The following is an 11,119-nucleotide window of genomic DNA, read 5'->3' on the forward strand; positions in this document are numbered from 1 at the left end:
ATTCTTTCCTGCTTTGTCGAAGATTAGTTGACCATAGAGTTGAGGGTCTATTTCTGGGCTCTATTCTGTTCCATTGATCTATGTGTCTGTTTTTGTGCCAGTACCATGCTGTATTGATGATGACAGCTTTGTAATAGAGCTTGAAGTCCGGAATTGTGATGCCACCAACTTTGGCTTTCTTTTTCAATATTGCTTTGGCTATTCGAGGTCTTTTATGGTTCCATATAAATTTTAGGATTATTTGTTCCATTTCTTTGAAAAAAAATGGATGGTACTTTGATAGGAATTGCATTAAATGTGTAGATATCTTTAGGTAGCATAGACATTTTCACAATATTTATTATTCCAATCCAGGAGCATGTAACATTTTTCCATTTCTTTGTGTCTTCCTCAATTTCTTTCATGAGTGCTTTATAGTTTTCTGAGTATAGATCCTTGCCTCTTTGGTTTGGTTTATTCCTAGGTATCTTATGGTTTTGGGTGCAATTGTAAATGGGATTGACTCCTTAATTTCTATTCCTTCTGTCTTGTTGTTGGTGTAAGGAAATGTAACTGATTTCTGTGCATTGATTTTATATCCTGACACTTTACTCAATTCATGTACAAGTTCTAGCAGATTTGGAGTGGAGTCTTTTGGGTTTTCCACATATAGTATCATATCATCTGCAAGTTTGACTTCTTCTTTGCCGATTTGGATGCCTCTAATTTCTTTTTGTTGTCTGATGGCTGAGGCTAGAACTTCTAGTACTTTATTGAATAGCAGTGGTGATAATGGACATCCCTGCTGTGTTCGTGACCTTAGCGGAAAAGCTCTCAGTTTTTCTCCATTGAGAATGATATTTGTGGTGGATTTTTCATAGGTGGCTTTGATGATATTGAGGTATGTGCCCTCTATCCCTACACTTTGAAGAGTTTTGATCAGGAAGGGATGCTGTACTTTGTCAAATGCTTTTTCAGCATCTATGGAGAGTATCATATGGTTCTTGTTCTTTCTTTTATTAATGTATGTATCACATTGATTGATGGTGGTTGTCGAACCGACCTTGCAGCCCTGGAATAAATCCCACTTGGTCGTGGTGAATAATCCTTTTAATATTCTGTTGGATCCTATTGGCTAGTATTTTGGTGAGAATTTTCACATCTCTGTTCATCAAGGATATTGGTCTGTAATTCTCTTTTTTGATGGAATCCTTGTCTGGTTTTGGGATCAAGGTGATGCTGGCCTCATAAAATGAGTTTGGAAGTTTTCCTTCCATTTCTATTTTTTTTTTTTTTTGGAACAGTTTCAAGAAATAGGAATTAATTCTTCTTTAAATGTTTGGTAGAATTCCCCTGGGAAGCTGTCTGGCCCTGGGCTCTTGTTTGTTTGGAGATTTTTGATGACTGTTTCAATCTCCTTACTGGTTATGGGTCTGTTCAGGTTTACTATTTCTTCCTGGTTCGGTTGTGGTAGTTTATATGTCTCTAGGAATGCATCTATTTCTTCCAGATTGTCAAATTTGCTGGCATAGAGTTGCTCATAATATGTTCTTATAATTGTTGGTATATCTTTGGTGTTGGTTGTGATCTCTCCTCTTTCATTCATGATTTCATTTATTTGGGTCCTTTCTCTTTTCTTTTTGATAAGCCTGGCCAGGGTTTTATCAATCTTATTAAATCTTTCAAAGAACCAGCTCCTAGTTTCGTTTATTTGTTCTATTGTTTTTCTGGTTCCTATTTCATTGATTTCTGCTCTGATCTTTGTGATTTCTCTTCTTCTTATGGGTTTAGGCTTTCTCTGCTGTTCTTTCTCCAGCTCCTTTAGGTGTAGGGTTAGGTTGTTCTTTGGAGAACTTTCTTGTTTCTTGAGAAAGACTTGTATCACTATATAATTTCCTCTAAGGACTGCCTTTGCTGTGTCCCACAGATTTTGAACCATTGTGTTTTCATTATCATTTGTTTCCATGAGTTTTTTCAATTCTCCTTTAATTTCCTGGTTGACCCATAAAGATGCTCTTTAGTCTCCATGTGTTTGGGTTCTTTCCAAATTTCCTCTTGTGACTGAGTTCTAGCTTCAGAGCAGTGGTCTGAAAATATGCAGGGAATGATCCCAATCTTTTATACCAGTTGAGGCCTGATGTATGGCCCAGGATTTGATCTATTCTGGAGAATGTTCCATGTGCACTAGAGAAGAATGTGTATTTTGTTGCTTTGGGATGGAATGTTCTGAATAGATCTGTGATATCTATCTTGTCCAGTGTGTCATTAAGGCCTTTATTTCCTTGTTGATCTTTTGCTTGGATGATCTGCCCATTTCAGTGAGGGGAGTATTAAAGTCCCCTACTATTTTTGTATTATGGTCGATGTGTTTCTTTGATTTTGTTCTTAATTGGTTTATATAGTTGGCTGCTCCCATGATAGGGGCATAGATATTTAAAATTGTTAGATCTTCTTCCTGGACAGACCCTTTGAGTATCACATAGTGTCCTTCCTCGTCTCTTACTATAGTCTTTGGCTTAAAATCTAATTGATCTGATATAAGGATTGCCACCCCAGCTTTCTTTTGATGTCCATTAGCATGGTAAATTGTTTTCCACCCCCTCACTTTAAATCTGGAGGTGACTTTGGGTCTAAAATGAGTTTCTCATAGACAACCTATATATATATATATATATATATATATATATATATATATATATATATTATTTTTTTTTAATCCATTCTGATATCCTCTGTCTTTTGGTTGGGGGCATTTAGCCCATTTACATTCCTGGTAACTATTGAGAGATATGAATTTAATGCCATTGTATTGCCTCTATGGTGACTATTACTATATATTGTCTCTGTTCCTTTCTGGTCTACTATTTTTAGGCTCTCTCATTGCTTAGAGGACCCCTTTCAATATTTTCTGTAGAGCTGGTTTGGTGTTTACAAATTCTTTGTTTTTGTTTGTCCTGGAAGGTTTTTATCTCTCCTTCTATTTTCAATGATAGCCTAGCTGGATATAGGATTCTTGGCTTCATGTTTTTGTCATTTAGTGCTCTGAATATATCATGCCAGTTTTTTCTGGCCTGCCAGGTCTCTGTCGATAAGTCTGCTGCCAATCTAATATTTTTACCATTGTATGTTACAGACTTCTTGTCCTGTGATGCTTTAAGGATTTTCTCTTTGTCTCTAAGACTTGTAAATTTTACTATTAGATGACAGGGTGTAGACCTATTCTTACTGATTTTGAAGGGGGTTTTCTGCACCTCCTGGATTTTTTTTAACATTTTATTTCTTTATTTGACAGAGAGCAATCACAAGTAGGCAGAGAGTCAGGCAGAGAGAGAGGAGGAAGCAGGCTCTCCACAGAGCAGAGAGCCCGATGCAGGGCTCGATCCCAGGACCCTGGGATCATGACCTGAGCCAAACGCAGAGGCTTTAACCCACTGAGCCACCCAGGCGCCCCTCACCTCTTGGATTTTGATGCTTTTTCCCTTTGCCATATTAGGGAAATTCTCTACAATAATTCTCTCCAATATACCTTCTGCTCCCCACTCTCTTTCTTCTTCTTCTGGAATCCCAATTATTCTGACGTTGTTTCATCTTACGGTATCACTTATCTCTCAATTTCTCCCCTCGTGGTCCAGCAGTTGGTTGTCTCTCTTTTGCTCAGCTTCTTTATTCTCTGTCATTTGGTCTTCTATATCACTAATTCTCTCTTCTGCCTCATTTATCCTAGCAGTGAGAGCCTCCATTTTTTGTTGCACCTCATTAACAGCTTTTTTTATTTCAACTTGGTTAGATTTTAGTTGTTTTATTTCTCCAGAAATGGCTTTCATTTATCCAGACAGGGTTTCTCTAATAGCTTCCATGCCTTTTTCAAGCCTGGCTAGCACCTTGGGAATCATCATTCTGAACTCTAGATCTGAAATATTACCAATGTCCATATTGATTAGGTCCCTAACCTTTGGTACTGTCTCTTTTTCTTTACTTTCTTTTTTTTTTTTTTTTTTTTTTTTTTTTGTGGTGAGATTTTCCACCTTGTCATTTTATCCAGATAAGAATATATGAAGGAGCGAAGAAAATACTAAAAGTTTGGCAAAGGCCCCAGGAAAATGTGCTTTAACCAAACCAGAAGAGACCCCAAATCATGGGGGGAAGAAAGAGGGTAAAAAGAACTTCAGAAAAAAAATTTAAAGAGTAAACAAATAAATAAATATATATGACTGTTGAAGAGAACAGGGTCACCCATAATTATGGGAGTATTTTGGTCTCTTAGAAGAAACTACCTCCCAAAATTTTAAAGAATGAAAAACATATATAAGGGAAAACACAATGAAGGGATGTAATATGATTATAAAGATGAAAAAATTTTTTTAATTTCTATAAAAGGAGTTGATAAGGATAAATTGGTTGGGAGAATAAAGAAAAAGAAATTGGAGACAATTTGCTCGGGCTGGAGACTATAACAAATCCCTGTGCTAGATTTAGGGTGTATTTTGATCTATTAGAAGAAGTTGAAACCCAATTTTTTTTTAAACTTTTTTTTTTAATATTTTTTATTTTTTCAGCATAACAGTATTCATTATTTTTGCACCACACCCAGTGCTCCATGCAATCCGTGCCCTCTACAATACCCACCACCTGGTGCCCCCAACCTCCCACCCCCCACCCCTTCAAAATTCTCAGATCGTTTTTCAGAGTCCATAGTCTCTCATGGTTCACCTCCCCTTCCAATTTCCCTCAACTCCCTTCTCCTCTCCATCTCCCCTTGTCCTCCATGCTATTTGTTATGCTCCACAAATAAGTGAAACCATATGATAATTGACTCTCTCCACTTGACTTATTTCACTCAGCATAATCTTTTCCAGTCCCGTCCATGTTGCTACAAGACTTGGGTATTCATCCTTTCTTTTTTCTTTTTTCTTTTTTTTTTTTTTTTACAGCTTTATAAACATATATTTTTATCCCCAGGGGTACAGGTCTGCGAATCGCCTGGTTTACACACTTCACAGCACTCACCATAGCACATACCCTCCCCGATATCCATAACCCCACCCCCCTCTCCCAACCCCCTCCCCCCATCAACCCTCAGTTTGTTTTGTGAGATTAAGAGTCACTTATGGTTTGTCTCCCTCCCAATCCCATCTTGTTTCATTACTCTTCTCCTACCCCCTCAACCCCCCATGTTGCATCTCCTCTCCCTCATATCAGGGAGATCATATGATAGTTGTCTTTCTCCGATTGACTTATTTCGCTAAGCATGATACCCTCTAGTTCCATCCACGTCGTCGCAAATGGCAAGATTTCATTTCTTTTGATGGCTGCATAGTATTCCATTGTGTATATATACCACATCTTCTTTATCCATTCGTCTGTTGATGGACATCTAGGTTCTTTCCATAGTTTGGCTATTGTAGACATTGCTGCTATAAACATTCGGGTGCACGTGCCCCTTCGGATCACTATGTTTGTATCTTTAGGGTAAATACCCAGCAGTGCAATTGCAGGGTCATAGGGTAGTTCTATTTTCCACATTTTGAGGAACCTCCATGCTGTTTTCCAGAGTGGTTGCACCAGCTTGCATTCCCACCAACAGTGTAGGAGGGTTCCCCTTTCTCCGCATCCTCGCCAGCATCTGTCATTTCCTGACTTGTTAATTTTAGCCATCCTGACTGGTGTGAGGTGCTATTTTATTGTGATTTTGATTTGTATTTCCCTGATGCCGAGTGATGTGGAGCAATTTTTCATGTGTCTGTTGGCCATCTGGATGTCTTCTTTGCGGAAATGTCTGTTCATGTCCTCTGCCCATTTCTTGATTGGATTATTTGTTCTTTGGGTGTTGAGTTTGATAAGCTCTTTATAGATTTTGGACACTAGCCCTTTATCTGATATGTCGTTTGCAAATATCTTCTCCCATTCTGTCAGTTGTCTTTTGGTTTTGTTCACTGTTTCCTTTGCTGTGCAAAAGCTTTTGATCTTGATGAAATCCCAATAGTTCATTTGTGCCCTTGCTTCCCTTGCCTTTGGTGATGTTCCTAGGAAGATGTTGCTGCGGCTGAGGTCGAAGAGGTTGCTGCCTGTGTTCTCCTCAAGGATTTTGATGGATTCCTTTCTCACATTGAGGTCCTTCATCCATTTTGAGTCTATTTTCGTGTGTGGTGTAAGGAAATGGTCCAATTTCATTTTTCTGCATGTGGCTGTCCAATTTATTGAAGAGGCTGTCTTTTTCCATTGGATATTCCTTCCTGCTTTGTCGAAGATTAGTTGACCATAGAGTTGAGGGTCTATTTCTGGGCTCTATTCTGTTCCATTGATCTATGTGTCTGTTTTTGTGCCAGTACCATGCTGTATTGATGATGACAGCTTTGTAATAGAGCTTGAAGTCCGGAATTGTGATGCCACCAACTTTGGCTTTCTTTTTCAATATTGCTTTGGCTATTCGAGGTCTTTTATGGTTCCATATAAATTTTAGGATTATTTGTTCCATTTCTTTGAAAAAAAATGGATGGTACTTTGATAGGAATTGCATTAAATGTGTAGATATCTTTAGGTAGCATAGACATTTTCACAATATTTATTATTCCAATCCAGGAGCATGTAACATTTTTCCATTTCTTTGTGTCTTCCTCAATTTCTTTCATGAGTGCTTTATAGTTTTCTGAGTATAGATCCTTGCCTCTTTGGTTTGGTTTATTCCTAGGTATCTTATGGTTTTGGGCGCAATTGTAAATGGGATTGACTCCTTAATTTCTATTCCTTCTGTCTTGTTGTTGGTGTAAGGAAATGTAACTGATTTCTGTGCATTGATTTTATATCCTGACACTTTACTCATTTCATGTACAAGTTCTAGCAGATTTGGAGTGGAGTCTTTTGGGTTTTCCACATATAGTATCATATCATCTGCAAGTTTGACTTCTTCTTTGCCGATTTGGATGCCTCTAATTTCTTTTTGTTGTCTGATGGCTGAGGCTAGAACTTCTAGTACTTTATTGAATAGCAGTGGTGATAATGGACATCCCTGCTGTGTTCGTGACCTTAGCGGAAAAGCTCTCAGTTTTTCTCCATTGAGAATGATATTTGTGGTGGATTTTTCATAGGTGGCTTTGATGATATTGAGGTATGTGCCCTCTATCCCTACACTTTGAAGAGTTTTGATCAGGAAGGGATGCTGTACTTTGTCAAATGCTTTTTCAGCATCTATGGAGAGTATCATATGGTTCTTGTTCTTTCTTTTATTAATGTATGTATCACATTGATTGATGGTGGTTGTCGAACCGACCTTGCAGCCCTGGAATAAATCCCACTTGGTCGTGGTGAATAATCCTTTTAATATTCTGTTGGATCCTATTGGCTAGTATTTTGGTGAGAATTTTCACATCTCTGTTCATCAAGGATATTGGTCTGTAATTCTCTTTTTTGATGGAATCCTTGTCTGGTTTTGGGATCAAGGTGATGCTGGCCTCATAAAATGAGTTTGGAAGTTTTCCTTCCATTTCTATTTTTTTTTTTTTTTGGAACAGTTTCAAGAAATAGGAATTAATTCTTCTTTAAATGTTTGGTAGAATTCCCCTGGGAAGCTGTCTGGCCCTGGGCTCTTGTTTGTTTGGAGATTTTTGATGACTGTTTCAATCTCCTTACTGGTTATGGGTCTGTTCAGGTTTACTATTTCTTCCTGGTTCGGTTGTGGTAGTTTATATGTCTCTAGGAATGCATCTATTTCTTCCAGATTGTCAAATTTGCTGGCATAGAGTTGCTCATAATATGTTCTTATAATTGTTGGTATATCTTTGGTGTTGGTTGTGATCTCTCCTCTTTCATTCATGATTTCATTTATTTGGGTCCTTTCTCTTTTCTTTTTGATAAGCCTGGCCAGGGTTTTATCAATCTTATTAAATCTTTCAAAGAACCAGCTCCTAGTTTCGTTTATTTGTTCTATTGTTTTTCTGGTTCCTATTTCATTGATTTCTGCTCTGATCTTTGTGATTTCTCTTCTTCTTATGGGTTTAGGCTTTCTCTGCTGTTCTTTCTCCAGCTCCTTTAGGTGTAGGGTTAGGTTGTTCTTTGGAGAACTTTCTTGTTTCTTGAGAAAGACTTGTATCACTATATAATTTCCTCTAAGGACTGCCTTTGCTGTGTCCCACAGATTTTGAACCATTGTGTTTTCATTATCATTTGTTTCCATGAGTTTTTTCAATTCTCCTTTAATTTCCTGGTTGACCCATAAAGATGCTCTTTAGTCTCCATGTGTTTGGGTTCTTTCCAAATTTCCTCTTGTGACTGAGTTCTAGCTTCAGAGCAGTGGTCTGAAAATATGCAGGGAATGATCCCAATCTTTTATACCAGTTGAGGCCTGATGTATGGCCCAGGATTTGATCTATTCTGGAGAATGTTCCATGTGCACTAGAGAAGAATGTGTATTTTGTTGCTTTGGGATGGAATGTTCTGAATAGATCTGTGATATCTATCTTGTCCAGTGTGTCATTAAGGCCTTTATTTCCTTGTTGATCTTTTGCTTGGATGATCTGCCCATTTCAGTGAGGGGAGTATTAAAGTCCCCTACTATTTTTGTATTATGGTCGATGTGTTTCTTTGATTTTGTTCTTAATTGGTTTATATAGTTGGCTGCTCCCATGATAGGGGCATAGATATTTAAAATTGTTAGATCTTCTTCCTGGACAGACCCTTTGAGTATCACATAGTGTCCTTCCTCGTCTCTTACTATAGTCTTTGGCTTAAAATCTAATTGATCTGATATAAGGATTGCCACCCCAGCTTTCTTTTGATGTCCATTAGCATGGTAAATTGTTTTCCACCCCCTCACTTTAAATCTGGAGGTGACTTTGGGTCTCAAATGAGTTTCTCATAGACAACCTATATATATATATATATATATATATATATATATATATATATATATATATATTATTTTTTTTTTAATCCATTCTGATATCCTCTGTCTTTTGGTTGGGGGCATTTAGCCCATTTACATTCCTGGTAACTATTGAGAGATATGAATTTAATGCCATTGTATTGCCTCTATGGTGACTATTACTATATATTGTCTCTGTTCCTTTCTGGTCTACTATTTTTAGGCTCTCTCATTGCTTAGAGGACCCCTTTCAATATTTTCTGTAGAGCTGGTTTGGTGTTTACAAATTCTTTGTTTTTGTTTGTCCTGGAAGGTTTTTATCTCTCCTTCTATTTTCAATGATAGCCTAGCTGGATATAGGATTCTTGGCTTCATGTTTTTGTCATTTAGTGCTCTGAATATATCATGCCAGTTTTTTCTGGCCTGCCAGGTCTCTGTCGATAAGTCTGCTGCCAATCTAATATTTTTACCATTGTATGTTACAGACTTCTTGTCCTGTGATGCTTTAAGGATTTTCTCTTTGTCTCTAAGACTTGTAAATTTTACTATTAGATGACAGGGTGTAGACCTATTCTTACTGATTTTGAAGGGGGTTTTCTGCACCTCCTGGATTTTTTTTAACATTTTATTTCTTTATTTGACAGAGAGCAATCACAAGTAGGCAGAGAGTCAGGCAGAGAGAGAGGAGGAAGCAGGCTCTCCACAGAGCAGAGAGCCCGATGCAGGGCTCGATCCCAGGACCCTGGGATCATGACCTGAGCCAAACGCAGAGGCTTTAACCCACTGAGCCACCCAGGCGCCCCTCACCTCTTGGATTTTGATGCTTTTTCCCTTTGCCATATTAGGGAAATTCTCTACAATAATTCTCTCCAATATACCTTCTGCTCCCCACTCTCTTTCTTCTTCTTCTGGAATCCCAATTATTCTGACGTTGTTTCATCTTACGGTATCACTTATCTCTCAATTTCTCCCCTCGTGGTCCAGCAGTTGGTTGTCTCTCTTTTGCTCAGCTTCTTTATTCTCTGTCATTTGGTCTTCTATATCACTAATTCTCTCTTCTGCCTCATTTATCCTAGCAGTGAGAGCCTCCATTTTTTGTTGCACCTCATTAACAGCTTTTTTTATTTCAACTTGGTTAGATTTTAGTTGTTTTATTTCTCCAGAAATGGCTTTCATTTATCCAGACAGGGTTTCTCTAATAGCTTCCATGCCTTTTTCAAGCCTGGCTAGCACCTTGGGAATCATCATTCTGAACTCTAGATCTGAAATATTACCAATGTCCATATTGATTAGGTCCCTAACCTTTGGTACTGTCTCTTTTTCTTTACTTTCTTTTTTTTTTTTTTTTTTTTTTTTTTTTTTGTGGTGAGATTTTCCACCTTGTCATTTTATCCAGATAAGAATATATGAAGGAGCGAAGAAAATACTAAAAGTTTGGCAAAGGCCCCAGGAAAATGTGCTTTAACCAAACCAGAAGAGACCCCAAATCATGGGGGGAAGAAAGAGGGTAAAAAGAACTTCAGAAAAAAAATTTAAAGAGTAAACAAATAAATAAATATATATGACTGTTGAAGAGAACAGGGTCACCCATAATTATGGGAGTATTTTGGTCTCTTAGAAGAAACTACCTCCCAAAATTTTAAAGAATGAAAAACATATATAAGGGAAAACACAATGAAGGGATGTAATATGATTATAAAGATGAAAAAATTTTTTTAATTTCTATAAAAGGAGTTGATAAGGATAAATTGGTTGGGAGAATAAAGAAAAAGAAATTGGAGACAATTTGCTCGGGCTGGAGACTATAACAAATCCCTGTGCTAGATTTAGGGTGTATTTTGATCTATTAGAAGAAGTTGAAACCCAATTTTTTTTTTAAACTTTTTTTTTTAATATTTTTTATTTTTTCAGCATAACAGTATTCATTATTTTTGCACCACACCCAGTGCTCCATGCAATCCGTGCCCTCTACAATACCCACCACCTGGTGCCCTCAACCTCCCACCCCCCACCCCTTCAAAATTCTCAGATCGTTTTTCAGAGTCCATAGTCTCTCATGGTTCACCTCCCCTTCCAATTTCCCTCAACTCCCTTCTCCTCTCCATCTCCCCTTGTCCTCCATGCTATTTGTTATGCTCCACAAATAAGTGAAACCATATGATAATTGACTCTCTCCACTTGACTTATTTCACTCAGCATAATCTTTTCCAGTCCCGTCCATGTTGCTACAAGACTTGGGTATTCATCCTTTCTTTTTTCTTTTTTCTTTTTTTTTTTTTTTTT

Source organism: Lutra lutra, chromosome 16 (genome assembly GCF_902655055.1).
Source record: "Lutra lutra chromosome 16, mLutLut1.2, whole genome shotgun sequence".
Taxonomy (NCBI): domain Eukaryota; kingdom Metazoa; phylum Chordata; class Mammalia; order Carnivora; family Mustelidae; genus Lutra; species Lutra lutra.